The sequence below is a fragment of the Haliotis rubra genome, unplaced genomic scaffold (genome assembly GCF_003918875.1).
Source record: "Haliotis rubra isolate DU_JTF1 unplaced genomic scaffold, ASM391887v1 Scf1085, whole genome shotgun sequence".
Taxonomy (NCBI): domain Eukaryota; kingdom Metazoa; phylum Mollusca; class Gastropoda; order Lepetellida; family Haliotidae; genus Haliotis; species Haliotis rubra.
This window is the reverse complement of record NW_025764987.1, coordinates 217,501-231,370: the sequence shown is the minus strand read 5'-3', so window position 1 is coordinate 231,370 and position 13,870 is coordinate 217,501. Positions and strand designations below refer to the sequence as shown.

The 13,870-nt window shown below is 39.8% G+C and overlaps 1 pseudogene; it reads right to left on the bottom strand.

The window, feature by feature from the left end:
• Window positions 1-2,401: 2,401 nt before the first annotated feature.
• Window positions 2,402-13,870, bottom strand: part of LOC124282114 — a 12,707-nt pseudogene continuing 1,238 nt past the window's right edge.

Below are 13,870 nucleotides of genomic sequence, written 5' to 3'. Positions count from 1 at the left end.
GGAGGTTGGGAACAAAGTTAAAATAAAATAAATAGCGTACAAGTACCATAGGTGGTCGATGCATAAGACATGTCTCATTTTATATATATATTCCCTGTATAAATGGATGTAATGTACGATAAAAATATGTTATAGTAAGCATGCACTTATGGGGTTTTCCAGAGCAAGCGCATATGTCATAGGTCGTTATTTTGGTCTCAAAAGGGAGCACGTGTGAAGTTTCCCACAGTGAGTGAGTGAGACCCAAGGTAACGTCGTCTCAGCGTTATTTCAGTCATACAGCGGTGAGACCAGGTTTGTACATTTACCTACGAGGTAAACAAATACTGTCATGTTTAAAAGCAAATCTGTCATACAAATTGTCACAAATATTATTTACAACTGTTGAATGAGTGAGTGAGTTTAGTTTTACGCCTCTTTGAGCAATATTCCAGCAATATCACCCGAAATGTACCCATGTGGAGAATCGAACGTGACGAGCGAACGCTTTAACCACTAGGCTACCCCCACCGCTCCCCTTAAACAATAGAACCTTAAACGTGTCACCATGTTCCAACGATGTGGGTCTTCAATATTTGGACAGAAGGTTTAGAGGTGCCGTATTTCCTCTAATACGCGCCCGGCATTAAACTGACTGACTGACTGAATTTGGTTTTACGCCGCTTCTAGCAATATTCCAGCAATATCACGGCGGGGGACACCAGAAATGGGCTTCACACATTGTACCCATGTGGGAATTCGAACCCGGGTCTTCGGCGTGACGAGCCAACGCTTTAACCACTAGGTTAAAATAACATTGAATCACACATATGATGTACGGAGATTACCGATGTTTTGCGCATTCAAATCGATGGAAGGGAGATAACTCTAAATTTCTTGTCGTCTGGTACTCCATACTTATAACTATGATCCGATACCCATGCTTCAAACAGTTCAAAATTAACACTGAGGTGTTCGGTAAAATAAACACTTTGTTCACTGGTCCCTCGGGGCCCATGGGTTGATGTACCCTCGATGTTTCTTTATGTTCAAACAAACATACACAAACATCGAGGGTACATCAGCCCATGTCCTCCTCGTAACCAGTGAACAACTTACAATGACCAAAGGGACCGATCCTTATTAATTCTAATTTTGGATCAAGGGACAATACATTTTGAAATACGTACCCCGCGCTTATTGGAGACCCGGCGTGTATTAGAGACCCAACACTTACCGTATTTTCGCTGATAAGCGGTCGGGCGCTTATTTTCTAAACGGACATCCAGACCCGGCACTTATTAGAGTGCCCGGCGCTTATTGGAGACCCGGCGCTTATTCCGTTTACTGGGTGTACAGTAATTACTTGTTAGTGAACGTTACGTCAAAGCTAGGGACCATTTCATTAAGAAATCCATTTTTGGATCAAGGGAGAGTACATTTATTTAAAAAACGTATTAGAGGAAATACAGTATTTCTTAAACCGCCAGCTGATGTATCCCCCTCGCTTATTTGATCCGGCGTTTAGTGGAGGAAATATGGTATTTCAACGATTTTATCGCAGCTATGGACCATGGTTTCATCTTCACCAAAATGTGCTCACATGGCTACTTGTACCTAAAACTTGGGAGTAAGTGAGTTGAGCTTTACGTCGCCTTAGCAATAATCCAGCAATATCACAACGGGAGACGCCAGGAATATGCTTTACATATTGTACCCATGTAGGGAATCGAACCGGGTCATCAGCGAACGCTTTAACCACTAGGTTGTCCCATAGCCCCTCCTTAAACATGGGCTGGACAAATCTTCACAAATCTTAGCTTTCATAAACTCCCTCAGTATCAAACCCTATTCTTAGGTTCCCATAATTTATCGTAAAACTCTGTTAATTGGTGAAACAGTTATAAAATTATAACACCCTTAATCTGAACAAAATGAATGAACAGAAAATCTTTGATTGTCTTCGGTGTCAAAATGCTGTTAAAACAAACACCCTTATTCCGAATCAGAAAACCTTCAGCTAGAGGGATTTCTTCAGCAAGATTCAATGGCAGGCAATACCAAGTACAAGGAGACAGAGGCTTGTCCGTTCTATGCCAGGATGTCAGGGCTGATGTGAACAGAGGAAGTCATATATCTCGTCCACAATCAGATCGTGTCTTAAGTCTGTAACCTTTGTTACAACAGGACAATGCACAATAGATCGCTCTCCTGTGTGAACCTGTGTCTATTCCGCCTTAAAAATTAAATTATCAATTTTATTAATTTTGGTTTTGTTTTTGACACCGATGCCATGTATGAGTGTTCCTTAACTAATTTTATGCGTATAACACAAACTGTAGCTGAAGACGTTTCATGCGCTAATGACTTTCATGACAAGCTAGTTCACCAAGCTTCATTGCATGTTTATTAAAGATGCGCTCAGAAATATTCCATTTGTACTATAGCATTCTCGACCACGCACGAGACTGCCAGACTTCATTTTGATAGACGTCCATCCAATATGTTCATCGGCAGAGGGAAAATGATGGTCGAATTTTTTTCAGCTGCGACACTGCTCAGAGACTGCAAGTAACGCAACTGCAGAGCAGCGGGAGATTTCGCGATGATATCTGCAGCCTCCTTCAGGGCTCGGGATGCATTGTGTTCTCCTTCAGCAGCAATAATCTGCAACAAGAGGTCATACCAAGGTCAAGGTCAGAGTTGGTCCTATGTAACCTGAATGTACCATGTGACATAAGGTTATAGAATTTTCAACCTATCACATATGTAAATCAATATAAGCTATTGTCTCAGTTGTATCGTTGTTGTTGATTAGCAGCACACTCAGCCATACTCCAGCTATATGAACTGCACATGATCGAGTCTGGGTCAGCCAAACCAGAGATTGATGTCATGAGCAACAGCCCGCGAATAATGACACCTATTCAACCAAGTCACCTAGTCTGACCAGCACATCCAGTAGTCATCACGGGCCTAGACTGTTTGGTACACTGGTGATCTGTACCAGACCGGTGTTCTATCTCTCACTGCGCATAGAGCTTTCTCTTACAGTGTTTCAATCTATATTGGAGGACCATAAGAACAACGACCCTATATTCATATCCAGCTTCATAACGACCATGAAACCGAGCGGTGGGACGTCCCCGTAAAAATCTCGAGTTCATCCACAACTTGAGTGGAACAATCATGGAAGAGTGACCTACCTTGGCCCGAGCCTCTCGTGTTGCTTCAGCCTCAGCAGCCATGGCTCTCTGAAGCTGACGAGGCAGTCTCACATCCTTGCTGTAATGATGATGATGAGACTTGGGGTGAGGGGAGACACTTTTAAAACATTCTACCGTCTCGGTATTACAGTGTACTATCAACACATAAATTTATGGAGATGTAGCTATAGAAAAGGTGCTTTTTGTATTTCTCCAACAATATGTTTCAGGGATCACTTTGGGAAAAAAAACATCTTTCCATTCTTTTCAATTTCATTCCAATCACAACCACCTGGTTTTAGGAAAATTCAAAATTTCAGCACGAGAAAATGACCAAAATCAGTAATTGCCTGAAACAGATTCCATTTGGTGCAAAAGGCATTCGTAAGTACTCGTGTCATTCCGGCAATGGTACAAACGGCAGAATAATGACGAAAAGTATATCAATGGATCACTGAAAATGAGTCATGAAACCAGGTCGTAAATGAAAGAAAATTTCTACGGGTTCTACTTACACTTCCACTCTCTCCACAGAGCAGTCGCTTCCGCTAGTAAACTCTAGACGACAAAATGTTCAATGCAAACACTTATAAGTCATCACAAACAGAAACTTTGGTTGTGATATTTAATTGATACTTACTTCCGAGGATGAAAAGTGAATTCAACATTATCTATACTGTGATACGATGTGTTATAGCGTGTAAACTAATGACGTATAGGAATAGATTGAACTTAAACTCGAAAACGAATAAACATATAATACTCAATGAAACGCTGATCATAATCAAAACATTAGACCAACTCTTGGAGTTATTTGCAGAATTTATGTACTAAATATATAAAAACTTGTTTAACAAACTATCATTAAAATGTTGACACAGTTTACTATTTGTTACGAGGGAGGAGTGCAGAGAAAGGGACAACCAGGTGTACGCGAGGCACGTACACAAGTGCCGACATAGATATTGATACATTTATCTGTGCTGTGCCGTATCCATCCGTTGACGCACACCTGGCTGTTCTTCCCTTTGCACTCCTATGCACTCACATTGAAAATAGTTATCACCCGTAATTTTATTTCTACAGTATATTTAATACCTGCATGAGATGGCTGATAGCTTCCCTCTCTGAAAATAGTTATCACCCGTAATTTTATTTCTACAGTATATTTAATACCTGCATGAGATGGCTGATAGCTTCCCTCTCTGACAAAAGCTGGCTGAGATCTTTGGTTCCCAGGACATTCCTGAGTGTGGATGCTGCTAACAGTTTGGTGGAGCTGTAAACGTCACGGACATTGGTGACAGACATGATGGCGTTCTGGATGCGGTAGTAGATGACGGCGTCGACTGCCACTGTCACCGAGTCATGTGTCAACACCTTTTCAGAAACAGAGTATAGACACAACTATGCGGGCTCTCAACGACTTCAATCGTCTTCAAGGACTTTCAGAGTGGTATTCAGAGTGTGGCATTAGCATCCAATATATAGTAAATTAGGTCAATCATCTTAATGGGACAATACATTTTGTGCCAGTTAGCGCCAAGCATTTGTCTATGGTAGCGTTCTCCTGCTTATCATACTCTGCTCACGGACAGCCATACACATGATGTCCTGGTTCCCTACCCTTTTGAAAAACTTTGCCTAAACGACTCCGACCTTTCCCCGGCTCCACACACATAGCCCTAACTCAGTAACACACTAACCACCTCGTGTCCTCTCCTCTCAGTACACTCGCCACTTGGGCTACGTCACCTCACCCATCCTACACGACGTCTTATTCCCTTACTCTTGTGACATACACTTCAACCCCAGCACCACCCCAAACCTGATACCTCCTGGTTACTCTTGTCAAAACCACCATCCTGGCAACGACACCATCCGTACCCCCGAATCTCCTCACCACCCCCATACTGGATATACTTCCTTGTTACTTTGTGATAAAACCACCATCCTGGCAGCGACACCATCCTCAACCATAAACCCACTCCCAACCAGATATACTTCCTTGTTTCTTTGTGATAAAACCACCATCCTGGCAGCGACACCATCCTCAACCCTAAACCCACCTCCAACCAGATATACTTCCTTGTTACTTTGTGATAAAACCACCATCCTGGCAGCGACACCATCCTCAATCCTAAACCCACCCCCAGCCAGATATACTTCCTTGTTACTTTGTGACAAGACCACCATCCTGGCAGCGACACCATCCTCAACCCTAAACCCACCCCCAGCCAGATATACTTCCTTGTTACTTTGTGATAAAACCCCCTTCCTGGCAGCGACACCACCCTAAACCCTAAACCCACCCCCAACCAGATATACTTCCTTGTTACTTTGTGATAAAACCACCATCCTGGCAGCGACACCATCCTCAACCCTAAACCCACCACACGCATGAAATGTCCCCCTAAGCCCAATGACACCCACCTCCTGGGGCGGCACATCAAAGATCAGGGTCCTCATGTCCACCTTGATGAAGGAGTCCAAGTATGGGTTGATGAAGAAAATGCCTGGAATGGAAATCGTTTAGTTGCCTCAATGAGACGAAAGTGTCAGGTCTGCATGAATGCATAAGGTGGGCAAATTGGCCACTGGCCTGTGAACCTTTTCTTGTGTTGTGGCTCATTTGCATATACCAGGTGCGCTGTTCTGTTGACTATCATTAATATACTGATCTGAATATACTGGAATCTGGGCCGGATTTGCTAGTGATTGATATTATAAACAATAAACAACAAACAAAGCCTGATTTTGCTAACACATTTGGATATTATTTTTGGACCAGCGCTGCCGGCTGGGGAACCTATTCCTATCTGAATGCTGCACTATGGCGGCGGGTTTGCTAATAATCGAGTCTGGACCAGACAATCCCGTGGTCAACAGCATGAGTGTCGATCTACGCAATTGGAATGTCATGTGTCAACCAAGTCAGCGAGTTTGACCACCTCTTACGACAAGCATGGGGTCCTGAAGACCCATTCACCCGGATCTTCACGGGTGTCCAGTGGGATATGACAATGGGGAGGAAGTCAGGTGGTACTTAAACAAAGAAAAAGATTGTACCTGGTTTCTTGTCTTGTCGGGACCTCAGTCGACCAAGTCGGAATATAACCACCTTCTCATAATGATTTAGCACCTGTCCCAAAGATGAAAGATTATATCAAAAGTTACAGGCCAGAGTGAAAACTTCAAAATATCCCATGGGTTTCCAATTAGTCTTCCATTGGCTACTCCTCAGCAGTGAAGATGTTATCTGCCCAGAGTGGCCAGAGTCAAATTATTGCTGAGTGCGGCATAAAACCGAACTCACTCACTCACTATTTTCTGAAAACTCCAACAAAGTGATGTCAGCATCAAATACATGTTCAACCCTAACCCTGCACAGCTTGGGGTCAGGGGGAGTGGGTAGGGGGTCATTTTCTCAGCCGGCATGAAATATGAAACCCTGAATGAAACATCCCCCGTATAGTGATGCAGTGGGAAATTCAAATCTAGATTTAGAAAAAGATAATTATATTTTCAAAATGTATGTTTTGTAGACTGTTTTCATCCATACGTTTTGCTGTGAGCCTTCATAAACATACTTCTTTACATACTATGGCCTAAAGTCATCCTGAACCGGTAACTCAAGATATATCATGGCTTGTACTGGGATACTGCTTTGCTTTGCATCGAAATACAGCTTGGACCAGGCTATGTGCCTACACCCCATGTGTGTATAAGTTTGAACCCTACCTTTAATGGTCACAAGCACTGAAGGCTATCTACATATTTGAGAAACACACCCTACAAAGATCGCCACATCATAAATGTTGTCAGTATTGATATTCAAATAATTCTAAAAAATATTGTGATGAACTGAAAATAATCACCTGGGTTTTTTTAATCCTCTTATCAATTATATTCATCTGATGTAACTTGTCAAAATCTCAGGAGAAATGAAGGTCAATGTGACAATAATACCAGTGGTTAGACCAGTGACTATAAGGATTTTGATAAAACATTGTTGTAAAATACAACAAACTTTATGGATAACAACTTCTTTTTATTCGTGAGTGCGACGTTTTCGATACAGATTCTTGTACCGTTGTCAAGCATTAATGGAACATGAAGAAGGGGGAAGTATATATATACTGAATGTGACAATGTAACAAAGAAAACAACATAATTAACATAATTGGCAAAGCAGTAAGCTGATGAAGCCAGAGAGTAGACAAAGGACAGGCGTGGAAGCCAACGATGTACAAATAATAATGAGATGTTTATACAGCAGAGTTTATACAGTAGATTGGGCTTGGTGGATGAGTGCATCATATTGTACTTCCCAACTTCTAAAATGCCACTCAAAGAAGACATATGTGTGCTGAGAACCAATTCTGCAAGATCTACCGGAACTACCGAGTCGCAGAATACAGTGGATGGCTGACACACGCTCACTCACTGTATGCTGCTGGGTCGCTTTAAAGGTGAGTGTTGTTTTATGCCGCTTTTAGCAATATTCCACAAATATCAGGGCAGGGGACACCAGAAATGGGCTCCGTACATTGTACCCATGTGCGGAATCGACTCCAGGTCTTCCGCATGAACGCTTTAACCATTAGGCTACCCCAGCACACACACACTCTCCCATAAAAGCGAAGTTCAAAGATGAATATTGTCATCAGGGAGATCAGATCTGATAAACGAGTCATCAAGGGGTGAGTAGCGATTAGGGGTGGGTATTGCAGAGAATTTTCATATTGCGATATATTGCGATGCAAAAGCGTATATTGCGATATGTATTCCAATATATTGCAAGAAGGTTTTTTTCAACAAAAAACTACGTATAATCGAGTTAATGCCTGATTTATAAAGCAAAAACACAACAAAATCACTATGCTTGATTAAGATTTAATAAAAACATTTAATCATGACTAAAAACAAATGTAAACAATATTTGGCACAAATACAAAAAAGGAAAGGAACAACTGAAGAAACGGAAATATCCGAAGATTTCCGAGTGTTACGAGGTTTTCCGAATGCATGTCAAAATACCGGTTTTCGATCAGCGTATCGCAATACGTATCGTTTTCATGTCTGAACCAGTAAATACCGGTAAACCGGTTATATTGCGCAGCCCTAGTAGCGATGGCATGAATAGTTTGCAACCAAAACATTATGATGCAAATACGATATGTTTTGAGAATATAAATATGTCTTCATGAATAATTTATATCCTTAGTCAAATACCACAAGCTGTTGATGGCTTAGACATATTCCTTTTTGTATATCTCACTCATATAAACAACAAACTTTCAATACAAGTTCCTGCATGGAACTATTTATACTAAAAAAGAAATGGTGAAAATAAGATTGGTTGACAATGCAGTATGTTCTTTTTGTAATGATATGGTAATTTATGCCACGTTTATTGGGATAGTAATGGAACCAAAACCTTTTGGAATGACCTTGAAAATTGGATTATTCCTTGTTTGGTTTGGTAGTTTAGATAAAGACCCACTATTAAATCATATAATCCTCTCTGATAAAGGTTAGATATACATTTGCACTTTGAATAAAATGTATCCAAAATTGATCAATTTCTTAAAGTTTTTAATAGTTGAAAAATTTATTTCCAAAAAGAAAAAATGATTTTGATAAATTTAAAAAAGAAATGGTCTCCATTTTCCCAGTTTTTGAACCTGATGACTTCTGTTAACTTTTGATATTTTACCGGTATTTATTGGAGAACCTGGTTGTATCAGCAATTTACACCTGCTTACATATTTCTGTATACTTGATTTGGGAACCCTAAAAACAAAACAAAAACCAAAGCAAACCAAACCAAAAAAGCATAAAACACTCTTAAAACTAGTCGTAAAAGATTCCATTCAGGGGCCCAATCCACAGAACATTCATAGCACTTCAATAGGTCTTTTGGATCGAGCCCTGACCCCATTAAGTGATGTGCTAACTGGACAAGTCCACACCCTTGAAAGTACTGATCTTACCTTAGTGCACAGACAGAGGGAGAATGGAATGGTTGCTAGCATACAGATGATTGATACCAAGTACAAGATGTAACCACAGCAACCAATACTGCCTCCATCCTGGGCTGCATGGAAACCTGCTATAGAACATATAGCAAAACAATACGTAGTGGAGCAGCAAGGGTCACCTATAGTCTTAGTGTGAGTGAGTGAGTGAGTGAGTGAGAGAGAGAGTGTGTGTTGCGTGCATGCGTGGGTGAGTGCGGCCCAATCTGGATAACCACATTTTCTGTTGTGGCAAAATTTAATACCCTGTTATTACTGTTGTAAGTACATTTCTTTACATTATATACTTGGTTTACTCGTGACAAAGCTGTGGAAGATTAACACTATCAGTTGTAAGTACATTTCTTTACATCATATACTGGGTTTACTTGTGACAAAGCTGTGGAAGATTAACACTATCAGTTGTAACAGTTGTAAGTACATTTCTATACATCATATACTGGGTTTACTTGTGACAAAGCTGTGGAAGATTAACACTATCAGTTGTAAGTACATTTCTTTACATAATTTACTTGTCATTTACTGTGTTTACTTGTGACAAGCTGTTGAAGATAAAATTTTCAGTTCTTACAAAGATCAGTAAGCAACAGCTATATTTTTATTGAACCAAAATAGCAAATACAGATGTATATCAATGTGTTTGCCGTCAGTGACAACCTGTCCGGAAGACAACTTCCTTTGCTTTGTTTGCTTTTGTTTTCTAACTGTCTATTGTTTTCTAACTGAGACAGACATTAGGGCCTGAAACTAAGCAATCATTCATCGCAGCTATAGCATGGAGTATTGTCCACCCCTGTCACACCTTCTGTGAAAGATATAGATTTTACATCCTAGGCACCAACATCTGACAAAACAACAGCTCTAGAAACCGTTCTATCACAACACTCATCATAGTACCGTGACACTTATTTGCCTCTGGTTTGACCCCTAACAGCCACAGCTCTGCGCCCGTTTTATCAACACATAACATCTTTTATCACACATAACAACAGCTCTTAGCCAATGCCAACAGTTTTATCATACACTCATTTTATCATACACCTCGTTTTATCATACACCTCGCTTTATCATACACCTCGTTTTATCAGCCCGTTTTATCATACTCTCATCATAGTACCGTGACAATTTGCCGGTGTTTTGACCCTTAGCCACCAACACATAACATCTGCCATTTTACAACAACAGCTCGCGCCAGTTTTTATCATATCATACCCTCATTTTATCATACACCTCGTTCTATCACACACACCTCGTTTGACCCTAGCCACCAACACATAACATCTGTTATCAGCCCGTTTTATCATACTGTATAATTTGCCAATGCTTTGACTCCTTAGCTACCAACAACACATAACATCTGTCATAACAGCTCTGGCGCCCGCTTCAGCATACACCTCATTTCCATCAAGTACACCCTGCTCTTTATCAGCTACACCTCGTTTTATCAGCCCGTTTTATCCTACTCTCATCATAGCACTGTGATAATTTGCCGGTGTTTTGACCCCTTAGCCACCAACACATAACATCGGTCATAACAACAGCTCTGGCGCCTGTTTTATCATACAACTCTGTTTTTACTATACACCCCATTTTATCATACACCCTTCTTATCATACAGCCAGGTTCTACCAGCCCGTGACATCATACTCTCATCATAGTACTGTGACACTTGGCCTTTTGTTTGGACCCTTTAGCTACAAACAATACATAACATCTGTCATAACAACAGCTCCTAGCGCCCGGGTTTTATCACGCGCCCTTCATTTTACTTCATACACCTCGCTCTTACTCTCATACACCTCTGCTTTTTATCATACCTCTGTTTTATCAGCCCGTTTTATCATACTCACTCAGTACTGTGACAATTTTTACCTTTTGTTTGACCTTTAGCCACCAACAACACATAACATCTGTTATAACAAGAGCTTTGGCGCCCGTTTTTACCATACACCCGTTTTATCATACACCTCGCTCTTTATGATACACCCTGTTTTATCATACACCCTTGTTTTATCAGCCCGTTTTATCATACTCCTATCATAGTGTTGTGACACTTGTCTTTTTGGTTTGGACTCCATAGCCACCAACACATAACATCTGTCATAACAGCAGCTCTATGCCCGTTTTATCATACACCTCGTTTATCATACACCTCATTTATCATACACCCGTTTTATCAGCCCGTTTTATCATACTCCTCATCATAGTATCAGGACAATTTGCCAGTGTTTTGACCCTAGCCACCAACACATAACATCTGTCATAACAACAGCCTTAAGGCCTGTTTTAATATACACCTGCTTCTATCATACACTCCTGTTTTATCAGCCTCCGTTTTATCACAATTTCCTCATAGCACTGTGACACTTGCCTTTGGTTTGACCTTTAGCCACCAACACATAACATCTGTCATAACAACAGCCTGTTTGACCTGCTTCTATCATACACGCTGTTTTATCATACACCTCGTTTTATCAGCCTTCGTTTTATCATACTCTCATTCATAGTACGGCTGACAATTTGCCAGTGTTTGACCTTTTAGCCACCAACACATAACATCTGTCATAACAGCTCTGGCGCCCGTTTTATCATACACCTCGTTTCCCCATCATAGTACACCTCATTTTTATCATACACCTCGTTTTTATCCATACAGCTCGTTTATCCAGCCCGTTTTATCATACTCATCATAGTACCGTGACAATTTGCCGGTGTTTTGACCCTTAGCCACCAATACATAACATCGGTCATAACAACAGCTCTGGCGCCCGTTTTATCATACACCTCGTGTTATCATACACCTCATTTTATAATACACTCCCGTTTTATCATACATCTCGCTTTATCATACATCTCGATTCACCAGCCCGTTTTATCATACATATTTTATCATACACCCTCGTTTTATCATACTCATCATAGTACTGTGACAATTTACCTTTTGTTTGACCCTTAGCCACCAACACATAACATCGGTTATAACAAGAGCTTTGGCGCCCGTTTTATCATACACCTCGTTTTATCACACACCTCGTTTTATCAGCCCGTTTTATCATACTCTCATCATAGTACCGTGACAATTTGCCGGTGTTTTGACCCTTAGCCACCAACACATAACGTCTGTCATAACAACAGCTCTGGCGCCCGTTTTATCATACACCTCATTTTATCATACACCGAAAAACAGACGGACAGTTTTACAACGGAATTTTACAAATTATTTTGGAGACTTAAATAAATTCTTGATAAATTCTGCAAATTATGCATATCGAAACAAAAATCTATCAGTTTCTCAGAAACAAGGATTAATTACATGCCTACCCCCCAAAAAAACCAAAACCAAAACCATTTTTAAAAAGTTGGCTGCCAATTTCTCTCCTTAACACCTCATATAAAATGTCATCGGCTGTTAGAGCCAACAGAATGAAAGACACTACCTTAAATAATAAATGATGATCAAAAAGGCTTTGTACCAGGAAGATATATTGGTGAGGTCACAAGGCTGATATACGATCTAATGGAGTACACAGAATCAGAGAGATGTAATCTCCTCATGGGGATTATATTTACGAAAGCAATATAAGACACTAAACTCAAACGACATGTTAAACCAATCAATGTATTTGGTTTAATTATATGTTTAACATAGGTAACAAGACAATTTTTATAAACAGTTGGTACAATGCAGGAATACACTTTATTTATGATCTTGTGAACCCAACTACAGGGGAATGCTATACTAATGAAGAACTATAACAATTTATCAAGTTAAAACTAATATCTTAAGATATCATAGTATCAAATCTTCCATAACTGCCTGCTTAAAGAGAAGACAAATCAATCTTCCTAAAATACTACCATTCAATATATCCAAAACCTTTTATCTTTCTCCACTAGACCCTAATTACACTAAATCATATGCCCATAAAAAGTGGGAAAGAGTCTTTGAAACACAGTATGATAACAAAATGTTACGAAACATATATATGATGGCAAATCGATGTACAACATGTAGTAACTTGAAATGGTTACAGATGGAGATATTATATGATATTTTACCAGCAAACATTTTCTTAAATAGAATCGGTCTAAATGTACGTTCTGTTCAAAGGAACTAGAAACAATTGTCCATCTATTCCGTATTTGTTGTCATGTCAAAAAGATTTGGGAGAGTTTGACCAGATGGCTAATGACTGGAACTGAAGGCAACATTGACTTTACACCAGAAAACATCTTACTTGGATTTAAGGGGGAAAACAATAATTCTCTAAATGCAATATGTCTTGTTATGAAACAGGTAATATACACACAAAAAATAAGAAAACAAGTTCCAAATTTCAACAATGTAGTAAGTGAGATATCAAAATACTTTGAAATTACAAAATACAAATGCTTACTCTACATGCAGTAACAGTGAGTTCTTTACCTTCTGGTCATCTTTCCACAATCTATTTACATAAAATATTACGTCAGAAAACATATTGTAAGAGTATGTTATTACTGTTACTATTATTTAAAACACAGAGATAAAGTATGCAAAACATATTCTAAGATGTCTATTCATTGTACGAGGGGATTATTGAAAGTGTATTAATTATACTCATGTGAATGTATTCTATTATGTACTATGTAAACTGTGGAAAT